The sequence below is a fragment of the Silene latifolia genome, chromosome 3, assembly GCF_048544455.1.
Source record: "Silene latifolia isolate original U9 population chromosome 3, ASM4854445v1, whole genome shotgun sequence".
NCBI lineage: Eukaryota > Viridiplantae > Streptophyta > Magnoliopsida > Caryophyllales > Caryophyllaceae > Silene > Silene latifolia.
The window spans coordinates 19,771,448-19,782,735 of NC_133528.1; the positions used below are offsets into that span (position 1 = coordinate 19,771,448).

Genomic DNA, 11,288 nt, shown 5'->3' on the forward strand with positions numbered 1-11,288 from the left:
GATTATAACACATCATATTATACGGAATAAACTGACAAGAATCTCATGAACATCATCCTTACCATTTCACGGGATAAACATGTATCATCAATACACATACAATTTTAACTATTCTTGCCAGATCAATCAAATTATTACCTTTTGAACCTCATTCCATTAGTATACCGTACCCAACATAAATTACAAAACATTTATATAACAACTTTATAATTATCACACCATACCACTTCTTGTGAGGTCAGAACCTCACACAAACATTTACACATATCATAGACCCGTAATCACATCCAACTAGTCAATCCTGATCACGTAAGTTACCACTTGACGATGAATACCTCTCATCCGGACTTAACTCAGGTGCCTTTCATAACATATCCTCTCTTACACACAATTATCACCCCTCCGGTAAATGTAGCCATAACATCAGTACCCAACTTCCAGCGAACACCTCGTATATCCACATCTTATACTTCCTCACAACCAAACATACCAACCACCTCCACAAAATCAACCTCATTAGAACAACTAACTTCTCTAAAGTAACATCATTCTCAGCCACTAGTGACACTACTATGACACCAACATCCTTCATGTGACTACTCTCTTACTATCACTTCTTAATATAACAATTTGTTTCCTCTCTTTGGTTATCATCCCAAATACGAACATCCAATCCATCAACAAAACATACCTCAACATTATTCCCAATTCTATCCTTTATCATATCGCTACCTAACTCTACCAAAATCTCAGATCTTGCAACACTCCACAAGCTTCTTATTCCCTTAATACCTCGAAACTCACGGCTAACACATCGTCCTGCTCTCCTATATAACCATTAACTCACACCCTCTAGTGGGGATATCGTACATTTCATAATTTCCTACCTTCATGCTCCTTAACTCCGGTCAACGCTCTCTCAACTTACTTCCATCCCTCTTTCCCTCCTTTTACTCAATAATGCCAATTAATAAGTCATCTCCTTTCTCTTTCTACCTAACTCTTTAGTCATTTGTTTATTTTTCATAGCTCCACAACTCTAATTCCATTAATTCATATCAATATTTTATCATTCTTCTTATCATTTATCATCTCTCATCTTGCTTCACACTCACCCTTGTCACCATCAAGTCCACGCACTAACATTTACTCTTCAATTAGTCGTATCTCCCTTTCGCATCTCTAGAAACCAAAATTAACTTCATACCGTTTGTCCAAAGAATTACACACTGGGCTCACCCCTTGATATTCCAACTTCCCAAACTTAGCCACTATCTACAAATCCACATCGCGACATAACTTCCTTTAAGTTCACTATATACCTCTCTTTCCTATCTTCTTACAACAACCTTCCATTACATATATCCTTAAGCAACTCTATCCTAGCTGTCTTCCTCCATAAATCCTTACACATCCAAATATGCCATTATTCGTATCCCTCATCTCAATCTTTCATCCTCATGCTTCTTTACACTTACATCACCCTTGCCCATATACACTTACTTTTATACTACTCAACACACGACTATATCACTCGTCATATCTCACAAAACATGCTCTTTACCTCGATTAGCTCATCATTCTTCCCTTTTCTTTTTCCACTATCCTTCACAACCACATTAACACATGTCTTCCTTACCCAACACATGTCCCTCATAGGCCGTCATTCTCCATGTCATAACTTCCGGTAACTTACGTATCAAGACCGTCTCACATATACAAGAATGCGTTAAGACTCAAAACATACATGTGTATATACCCTACGACTCAAAACAATGTAAAAACATAGCCACCGGCTCAAAACAAAAGTGAGAACATAGCCACCGACTCAAAGTGGCCGCTCAATGAGGTACTCAGTCGAGTACATAACATACTAGGTCGAGTACAAGGTACTCGGTCGAGTAACTATATTACTCGGTCGAGTTTTCGACTCAGAAGCAAACTCAATTGTCGCAGAAGGATTACTCGGTCGAGTATTGGGAATACTCGGCCGAGTAGACCTTACTCGGTCGAGTATGAGACTACTCGGCCGAGTTCACGACTCCAGACGCTAAACAGTATTATCACAGAGATATTACTCGGCCGAATATGGAATACTCGGTCGAGTATAAAAGATACTCGGCCGAGTAGGGACTACTCGGTCGAGTATCGGCGCAGTTCTCAGCACCGTCCAGTTTTCGTAAAACAGTCATATCTCACTCGTTACTTGGTCATTTTGGGTGTGTGACCTATCGTTAGAATCGTAAGAGGACAAGCTATCACCTCAACTTGGAATCACAATAATATCTTTTCTAGAACTCGACTTATGACAGTTTTAAGACAACCCATCCGTAATCGATCTTCATACTAATCAAATTCCCTAAACCAAAACAATTTGAACATGCATCAAGCAACAACAACAACTCAAAACTCCAAGAAACCAGTACACAAGTGAACTCTTATCATACTCACATAAAAATTAAACACGACATTCACATATATAGATGCATGACCTTAATCACATGCTTCTACCAACAATCAAGCATTAAAATCATCATGTTCATATGCACATGTACCACTACCATACTTCATATTCAACATTGTATTAAACAGGTAACATGATCACATTCTTCATGCTCAATATCAACCAGATACAATTAACAATTCACCCTTCATATTTTTACCATGTTTCAACACTTAACATGCCAACATATTCCATGCTCAAAGTTTAACATCAACAAATCCTCGATACATCTTTCGACAACCATCACATTCCACTTCTTTCATCATTTCATCCAACCATGCACAAGATTCCAACTATAGGTATCAAACACACATGACTCAACATACAACAATTTTTCCCCATGTGACCGGCTTGAGATCGTAAGGGCCTTAATGCGACTTCGGGACGTCTCCCAAGTCTTTGCGGCAGCTCCAAACAACTCTCCCCGGGTTCATTTTATTTAGACTCCCTAAGTTCATTGGGTTCATTCGTTTTAGGTGCCGGAATCGTCGGCTCTGATACCACTTTGTAACACCCCCTCATACCAAGGTACCTTACCAGGACTACCCCAGCATGAAAGGTTGTTACCATCTCGGTTGCCCGAGGTTAGTATATATCAAAAGCAACAGTCCAAACACATTTATTAATGTACGGTAGTTATAAAAGTTACATAGTCTCCAAAATCTAATAAACGAATTATCCAAATGGCAAAAACTACCAAAACAATAACTAAGGCTCGTGGTGGTGTCATCTAATCCAGCGTGGTGACTCTCCCATAACTGCCCCAAGCTCAATAAATGTATCACTGTCACACCGCTCACCATCCCCGAATGGATCACCGCAGGTTTTACAAAACAACAACACGGGGTCAGTACTACTCAATCAATATAAGACAGCAAACAATACAACCAGCTGATCATCGATTTCACGCACAATAACCGACTACACACCGAAGTGTGTAGCCCTGCCAGATTACCCATCGCAACAGGTAATCCTCGCCGCCGATGGGTGACCGCATGACCCATCCCCACCTAGTCCAGCTCATCAACGAGCGACTAACGATCCCTGTCCCTTAATGTGCACATCCCCTTCCATGGCGGGTTCCACGGAGGGCGAACTAGGGTGTGAAGCCACTCCCGCAAGTGACTCCACCACAATCACACAAACCACAGCATCACATCTGTCACAACACCACAACCGTCACGACACAATCACCTCACCACCGTCACCACAACACCCACACTCCGATGATCAGCAGATAACAACAATTACAATACAATAGTAATCTCAATCAATTAACAGTACTGAGTAGGGGGAAACCCTACCTTTTCGCAATCCGCTATGCTGCAATCAACCATACAAATGCATAACACATATCACATCGTCACCTACAACAATAATCACATAATACAATTACACATTGCACAATCCCATTTTCCCCAATTCCATATATACAGTAACCCCAAAAGAATACAAATGACAAGGGAATGAAACTTACCAACAGTAGAATAAGAGACTACACGCAAGGATCACGACGATTTGCACACACAACGAGATATGAGGACGATTAGGGAGTGATTAGGGAGAGATCGTAGAATGATTAGGGTTGGAAGTGATGTTTTAGAAACTGACGTCGAATATAAAATAACCCTAACATTCCCTAATCAAACCGATAAAATAACATTCGCAAGACCGGATACTCGGTCGAGTAAAGTTATACTCGGCCGAGTATCATCTACTCGGTCGAGTATTCTCCATACTCGGCCGAGTATTACTCGGCAGAACCAAAACAGACTCCACAATTAACACTACTCGGCCGAGTAGGCTCTACTCGGTCGAGTATATAACTTAACAAAATCCGTAGTGTTACATGCAACTAGCTCTGGAATTAGGAGTCAAGCATCTGCACATATCCAGCGATTCTCTGCTAATAGTCAACCACGTAAATGATGAGTTTATAGCCAGAGATTCAAAGATGATTGCGTACTTAAAGGTAGCAAAAAAGCTAAAACAGAAATTCAAAACTTGCAAGCTCAAGCAGATTCCCAGGGATCAGAATGTGGAAGTAGATGCCTTAGCAACTCTGGGGCAACGTTCAAGCCAACAGAACTATCTAGCATTCTTATCGCACATATGTTAGAACCTTCTATCCAGAAGACAGAAGAAAGAGACAGAGGATAACTGGAGGACCATCAGGATGAAGTGGGAGTTCAGACAGCTACAGAGGCCGGGGAAGGCTCCCAGCCAGCCGACCAGCCGCCTGACCAACCATCTATACAGGCAGATAACTGGGATTGGCGCACACCCTACCTAGACTGGCTGCGACATAGAAAGCTGTCAGCTGACAAGAAGGAAGTAAGAGCTTTTAGAGTGAAGGCCTCCAGATTTATACTAATTGATAATACACTCTTCAGGAAGTCACTGGCAGGTCCCTACTTACGATGCCTGGACAAGGAGGAAGCACAGACCGTGTTGCATGCTCTCCACAGTGGCGAATGTGGAAACCATGCAGGGGGCAGGATTATGTCAAATAAAGCTCTCAGACAAGGATACTTCTGGGCCACAATGAGGGCAGATGCAGTAGAATACGCACGTAAGTGTTACGCCTGACAGCGCTCAGCACCAAGGATCCATCAGCCAGCAGAGCCCTTGCACCCTATCATTTCTCCCTGGCCGTTCATGACATGGGGCATTGACATAGTAGGCCCCCTACCGAGAACCACGGGGAACAGAATATGGATACTGGCAATGACAGATTACTTCGCCAAGTGGATAGAGGCAGAAGCATTCACAGAAGTGAAGGACAAACAAGTCATTTCTTTCATAAAACGAAATATCATCTGCAGGTTTGATATCCCGTCAGAGATCATATGTGACAATGGCTCACAGTTCATCTCCAACGATGCTGAGGGATCCTGTGCCAGGTGGAACATCACCCTGAAGAAATCGGCACCCAGGACTCTAAAGTCTAACGGGCAAGCTGAGTCCAGCAACAAAATTATCATGGATAATCTGAGAAGGAGGTTACAGGAGTTAGGAGGAAAGTGGGCAGATGAATTGCCACTGGTGTTATGGTCAGATAGAACGACGCCAAAGATAGCAACAGGACAAACACCCTTCAGCCTGGTGTTTAGTGCGGAAGCAGTCATTCTGTCAGAGGTTCTGGTCCCCACTCACAGGTATGGATGTATGACATGGGAACTGAACAATACAGAGATGGCCAGGAGCCTCGACACAGTAGACGAGCTGCGAGCAAGTGCGAAAATACGTCTAGCTGCCTACAAAAATTCAGTGGCCAAGAGTTACAACAAGAATTTGAAAGTCAGGCTCCTGGGGGTAGGAGACCTGGTTCTCCGTGAAGTGCTCCAGAACACTAAAAATCGAAAGGCAGGCAAATTTGCCTACAAATGGGAAGGACCATACCAGGCAGGTAGAAGGAGTTGTTGGTCATGACGCATACAGACTAATGACTATGGACGGTCAAATCATACAACGCCCATGGAACATACTTCACCTGAAGAGATATTACTTTTAATAATAAGTAGATTTTAGCCTACATGGTAATGTACTATGAAAAGCCAAATTATTCTAAAATAAAAAGAAAAGTCCGGTAGTAGGCATACTACCAATTTCATTCCCATTTCTGATGTCTCTCTCTCTTTCAAATTTTAAACTACTATTGGATGGTGTGGTCTGACAGCGTCCTGGGACCACAATTGCTCTGGTACCCCATGAGATGGCGTTAGGTACTTCACATCATTCTAATAGACTTTTTCTGTTTTCAGGCTTCTCTAAGTGCATCACTCTGAATCCTAATGTCTATGGTACGTTGAAAGTGTATCTAGTAGGACTGTCAACTGCCAACGCGGGGTGACAAGGCACATGGCACTAGTAGAAAAAACCCCTATGATGGCGGTTATAAATGACCTTTTGTGGCGGTTTTTAGAGATTTAGGGTCCGTCGTTTATCGCGGCGTCGTATAAACTTTACGGCGGTTGTAGACGGTTGTTAAACCGCCGCAATAGCTCTCCTATAGTGGCGGTTGTTATACAAAACCGCCATTATAAACTTATATAATACAACGGTTGTTAGACAAGAACCGCCATTGTAACTCATCTATAATGGCGGTTATTTTTTAAAAACCGCCACCATAGGTAATTCAATAATAACTTCCCACCATTACATGTTCTCTATAACGTCGGTTGTTGTTAAAGAACCGTCACTAAAGGTAATTATGACGTCGGTTGTTAGTAAAGAACCGTCACTAAAGGTGAACTAATAGTGGCGTTTCATACTTAAGAACCGCCACCATAGACAAATATTTTTTTTTTAAAAAAATTATTTGCTACCAAAATTTCGGCAGCAATGTCGACATTGATTTGATAAGCCAAATAGCGAAATAAATAAACAATGCATACAAAAGAATGCCAACCAACGAACTTGCATATCATCCGACTGAACAATAGTGTCGATGTCAAAAGTATACATCCAAGTGTATAAATAATCACATACACGTCTAGTGAATAAACTAATCTAACATTTCATGTTCTCTAAACATTTAATAGCCCACACATCTTTTAACATCTTTTATCTCGTCAATTAACGTTGAATCTGCAATAATACATTTAGCAAACCAATAGTTAGAAAAACAACCTAAACATTATTAAAATCAACATAAGACATTATAGAACACTCCCGAGTTTAATTGAAAGCTTTTGCATGAGTGAGACAAAATCAAATGAATAAGCTAATGAGTAATGACTTCTTACTTACACTGGTTTTGTCACACTTAGCGATGTGCTATATAGATTAATACTTAGGTTCGTCACGCGGTGCAATGCTATTGAAATTATGTTCACTAGCTAAAACCTTAAAAAAGCATGAACTGTATCTAAATAGAATTCAGTAGATTATAAGAGCTCGTAAAATCCAAAAAAAAGGACCTGTCACACATAGCACTAATTCTTGAAAACATTTCACAAATATAATCAATAGAATTAGGGTTTGGGAAATTGGGGAAAAATGAAAATTCGAAAACTGAATTGGGTTTGTGAACTTACCAGAAAAAGAGGAGGTGGTGGCGGACAACGGTTGTTGATACTTAATGAGGTTGTTCGATACTTAAGGAGTAATGGTTCAGCTCCCTCTTTTTTTATTCTGAAGAATTTTGCCTCCTCTTAAGCTATTGCTACCTGTATTATCAGGTTTTGGTTGTTGTCAGCCCTGCCAACACCAATGCGTTGATCCTGAAGGAGTTTGCGCCATCAATCCCAAAAAAGAACGTCACTTGCCTGACAAGGTTGGACCACATTCTTACTATTTCAGAGGCAAGAAGGCGTGACAAACAGTAATCAATCAAAGATGTCTTCTTATGAATGAAATTCGCGAGATAAACCACATTCAGAAAGTTAATGTTACCATACATTTGTGCTAAAATATTTATTTATTATGTTCCCCTCATAGCCAGCCCATCATACAGTGGTATCATCTGTAGCAGGTTCTCCAAATTAATATAAAACTATAGACGAAGCTACGTCAGTCAGAATCCAGTAAAATAAGTCCACACAAGAGCGTACCTAAGTCGCATACTCAACTATTTTATGCAAGTGTCGTACCGCTATACCAGTGTTGGACATATATAGAAACACTAGCATATAAACAGTTTGAGTATTAGACTATTAGTACAAGTGATGAATGGGCTTAATATCTCTATTCTCTAGTAGTACTCCTTAAATTATAGTATGAGACACCACACAAACAGGAAGGCAGCTGGGAAGAAATGGATGACACAAAACAGGTCAACCACAAACAAGAGCCTAATTCAAGTAAGATTTAGCACTTAAGCTAGAAGAGACAAACCTACACTGTCGAGGGCTCTAAGTACCAAATAAAAGACAAATACCTGCAATGCGAAAAAGTTAAAATGGTTAAGCTCCAATTTGGCACATTAATTCAACAATATTTCAATTTGAAGGACATCCTCCCTTACACACAGAGCCCCACCCCGTCGACTAAAAATAAGGGAAATGGCGCATCCGTCATTTATATTTTATTCCCCTCCATTAACACCTCCCTCGACGGTGCTGTCACTAAAACTCGCTCAACAGGCTCACACAATTTATATCACCAACAAGCCTATGTAAAGATGAAAAGGAGTTTGGAGTGAAAAATGAATAAGATGGGAAAAGTGGTGTGTAGTAGTATAACTTAAGTCAGTACTCAGCCTCATTTCAAGCTAAACTTCCTGTTTTAATTGCCTCCTGTATGTATGTGCATTAGAAGTATGGTGTTAAAAGTTAAACTAAAATTAAGAATATAGTATGGTACTTTAACAACCAGCATGACTCTCTTCCCCAACAACCAAAGATAGTGTTCAAAACTTCTTCATTAGCATATATAAGGAGTATAGTAATATAGTATGGCATTAGCATCAAAATAATCTTTCAACCAAGTGAACTACAACCATTTTAAGAACTTAAAATTTAGTCCAAATTTTCAAGATAGTTTCTCTAAATTACTCCATTTCATTGCTAGTCCGCCTCCTAACATTTTCAATCAATATATCCATTATCATCATTTAACTTCAAATTATGGTTCCATCACTAAATCTAACGCGTTTCCCAACAATGAACCATGTTTTTCGCATGGAAAACTACACTGCACTAGTGCACTAGCATTGTATGAGACACTTGGGTGGATCTAGTCCAACTACAACAAGCCACAAATCAACATTTTACATGTACATTTTGCAAACATACACCTGATCAGAAAAGGTAAGGCAACTTACTCAAGGGGTCTGCGATGGTGATGAAGAGCAGAGCAATAAAATGGCCAATTACGTGAAAGGGTTTTTGAGTACTGAACTACTACACATATACAAGCATGACCCAACTCAAGGTCTTGAAAAATGTCCAACCGTAGTTCCTGTAAAAGTCGATATCTTTCTATTATTGTAATCCTAGTCTACTACATCAACCGATCATCGTCCCTTCCATCTTTTCCCATCATATTCATTCTTCACTCCCAATTCCGTTAAATTTCATCCCTATTTCCCACAATTTAGCATCTCAATTTATGTAAAAAACCTATGACAGAGAGCTCAAATAAAAAGTTTACCCCACGCCAAAATTGAAAGGAAGATTAGTATGTAGAGTGACCGAAAAATGAGAAAATGTGAGAAATTAAGGGCTCAAATCATATACGACTAGTTTATCAACTATAATTTCAGGAAAAAGAAGAATAATTTCAATAATATAACAACAATCATTGGTTTAATTTCAATAGTGTAACAACAATCAATTAATAAGATGCCTAAAGTACTTACGCCAAACACAGGTAAAAGAAACACAGGTAACTGGTAGTCTGGTACAATAGCTGTACCTAAGAACTTTCCGCTTGATACATTCACTCAATCGACGAAAACCATCAGTCAGCGGAATCAAACAAATACACACTATAACTAAAAACCCCAGCCAAACAAGAAGCCACATTTTCTATCGATTTCACTAATATTCTACTTTCATTTTTTCCTCCTTCCGCCCCAATCATTTGTTTACATTTTATATTCTTTACGAAACGTATTTTAAACAAAGGTAAACAAATGATTGTGATGGAGGGAATAAACAAAAACGGAAATAAAGATAGGATGATTCACTTCTTACTTCCCTTTGCTAATATTTAATCATCACTTTGCTCTCCCCTATTTGAACCAAAATTACTTTTAACTGATGTCAAACCAGCATGAAAGTTTCAAATGCTAACACAAAGCAGTAACAAAATAGTTGGACAAACCACCAGAAAAGAGCAGAAGACAAAAGAGAGAGGGGATTAAAAGCAACACCTTTTGCAAAATGAATTAAAACATCAATAAAGAACATGTTAATAAGAGGATCATGTTTAAAACCCGGAATACTGATTACCAGTATCCTCACAACAACATTAGACCAATAACAACACAAAAGGCTGATAATCATATCTCCACTTCAGATAAACAACAACAAACAACGAACTCAACCTATAATTGATCAAACCTTTTGTTTCCAATCATTTGTACTTCAAAAAAACAGCCATATGTAGTCTTGTATACCCACCAACATCTTTATTTTTAGTTTAATGGAAAATTAGAGAAACAAATGACAGAGTAGTTGAGAGAATAATTAAAAAAAAAAAAAGAGAAATCGAATTACCTGTCCGGAAAGGAGACGAAGGGGGACGAAATCCATCAATACAGTGGTTTAATTAGAAGGAGAAGAAGGACGATGGTGCGCGGGAGCGGCAAAGGCGATGTCCCTGGCGGAAGAGTGGCCACTGGAGTGGAGGAGGTGAAGGCGATATTGGTGGAGGAAGTTTGGGTTTCATTAGGGAGAGGGGAAAATTGAAATTAAATTGGGGGATTGAGGGTTTGGCAGTTAGTGAGACTAAAGAATAAACGTGTGTGAGAATTTTAAAGGACTCCTTTTTTTTTTTTTTTTGCTATTAAGTCGGTTGCGATTAAAAACCGACACAAAAACATATAATGGCGGTTTTTTAGCCCAAAAAATTATAGATTAGTATTAACTTTTAGCGTCATTCTTAACGTCGGTTGTTAATATAACCGCCACAATTGACTTACGGTGGCGTTTTCTATTTGAAACCGCCATAAAAAATTTCAATTATCACGTCGGTTCTTACTTAAACCGCCGCAATAGACCTCCTACATACATAAAAATTGTGTTCCCGCCAATTTATTGAGCTTTTCGCGTCGTTTCTATTAGAACCGCCGCGATAACTGCGTCGCGATAGGGGTTTTTTCTACTAGTGTGGCACT

General features: G+C 39.6%; 1 long non-coding RNA gene across 3 annotated transcripts; it reads right to left on the reverse strand.

Annotated features, from left to right (window-relative positions):
* Positions 1 to 6,845: 6,845 nt before the first annotated feature.
* LOC141647356 (uncharacterized) lies at positions 6,846 to 10,880 on the reverse strand. Of its 3 annotated transcripts, XR_012545725.1 has the most exons (4): positions 10,669 to 10,880; positions 8,342 to 8,384; positions 7,543 to 7,773; positions 6,846 to 7,093 (listed from the first exon to the last, which is right to left on the reverse strand). It is a non-coding gene; the product is annotated as an uncharacterized LOC141647356 (long non-coding RNA). The 3 variants fall into 3 exon arrangements; XR_012545724.1 differs by having other exon boundaries at positions 7,543 to 8,384; XR_012545723.1 differs by lacking the exon at positions 10,669 to 10,880 and having other exon boundaries at positions 8,342 to 10,016.
* Positions 10,881 to 11,288: the final 408 nt, after the last annotated feature.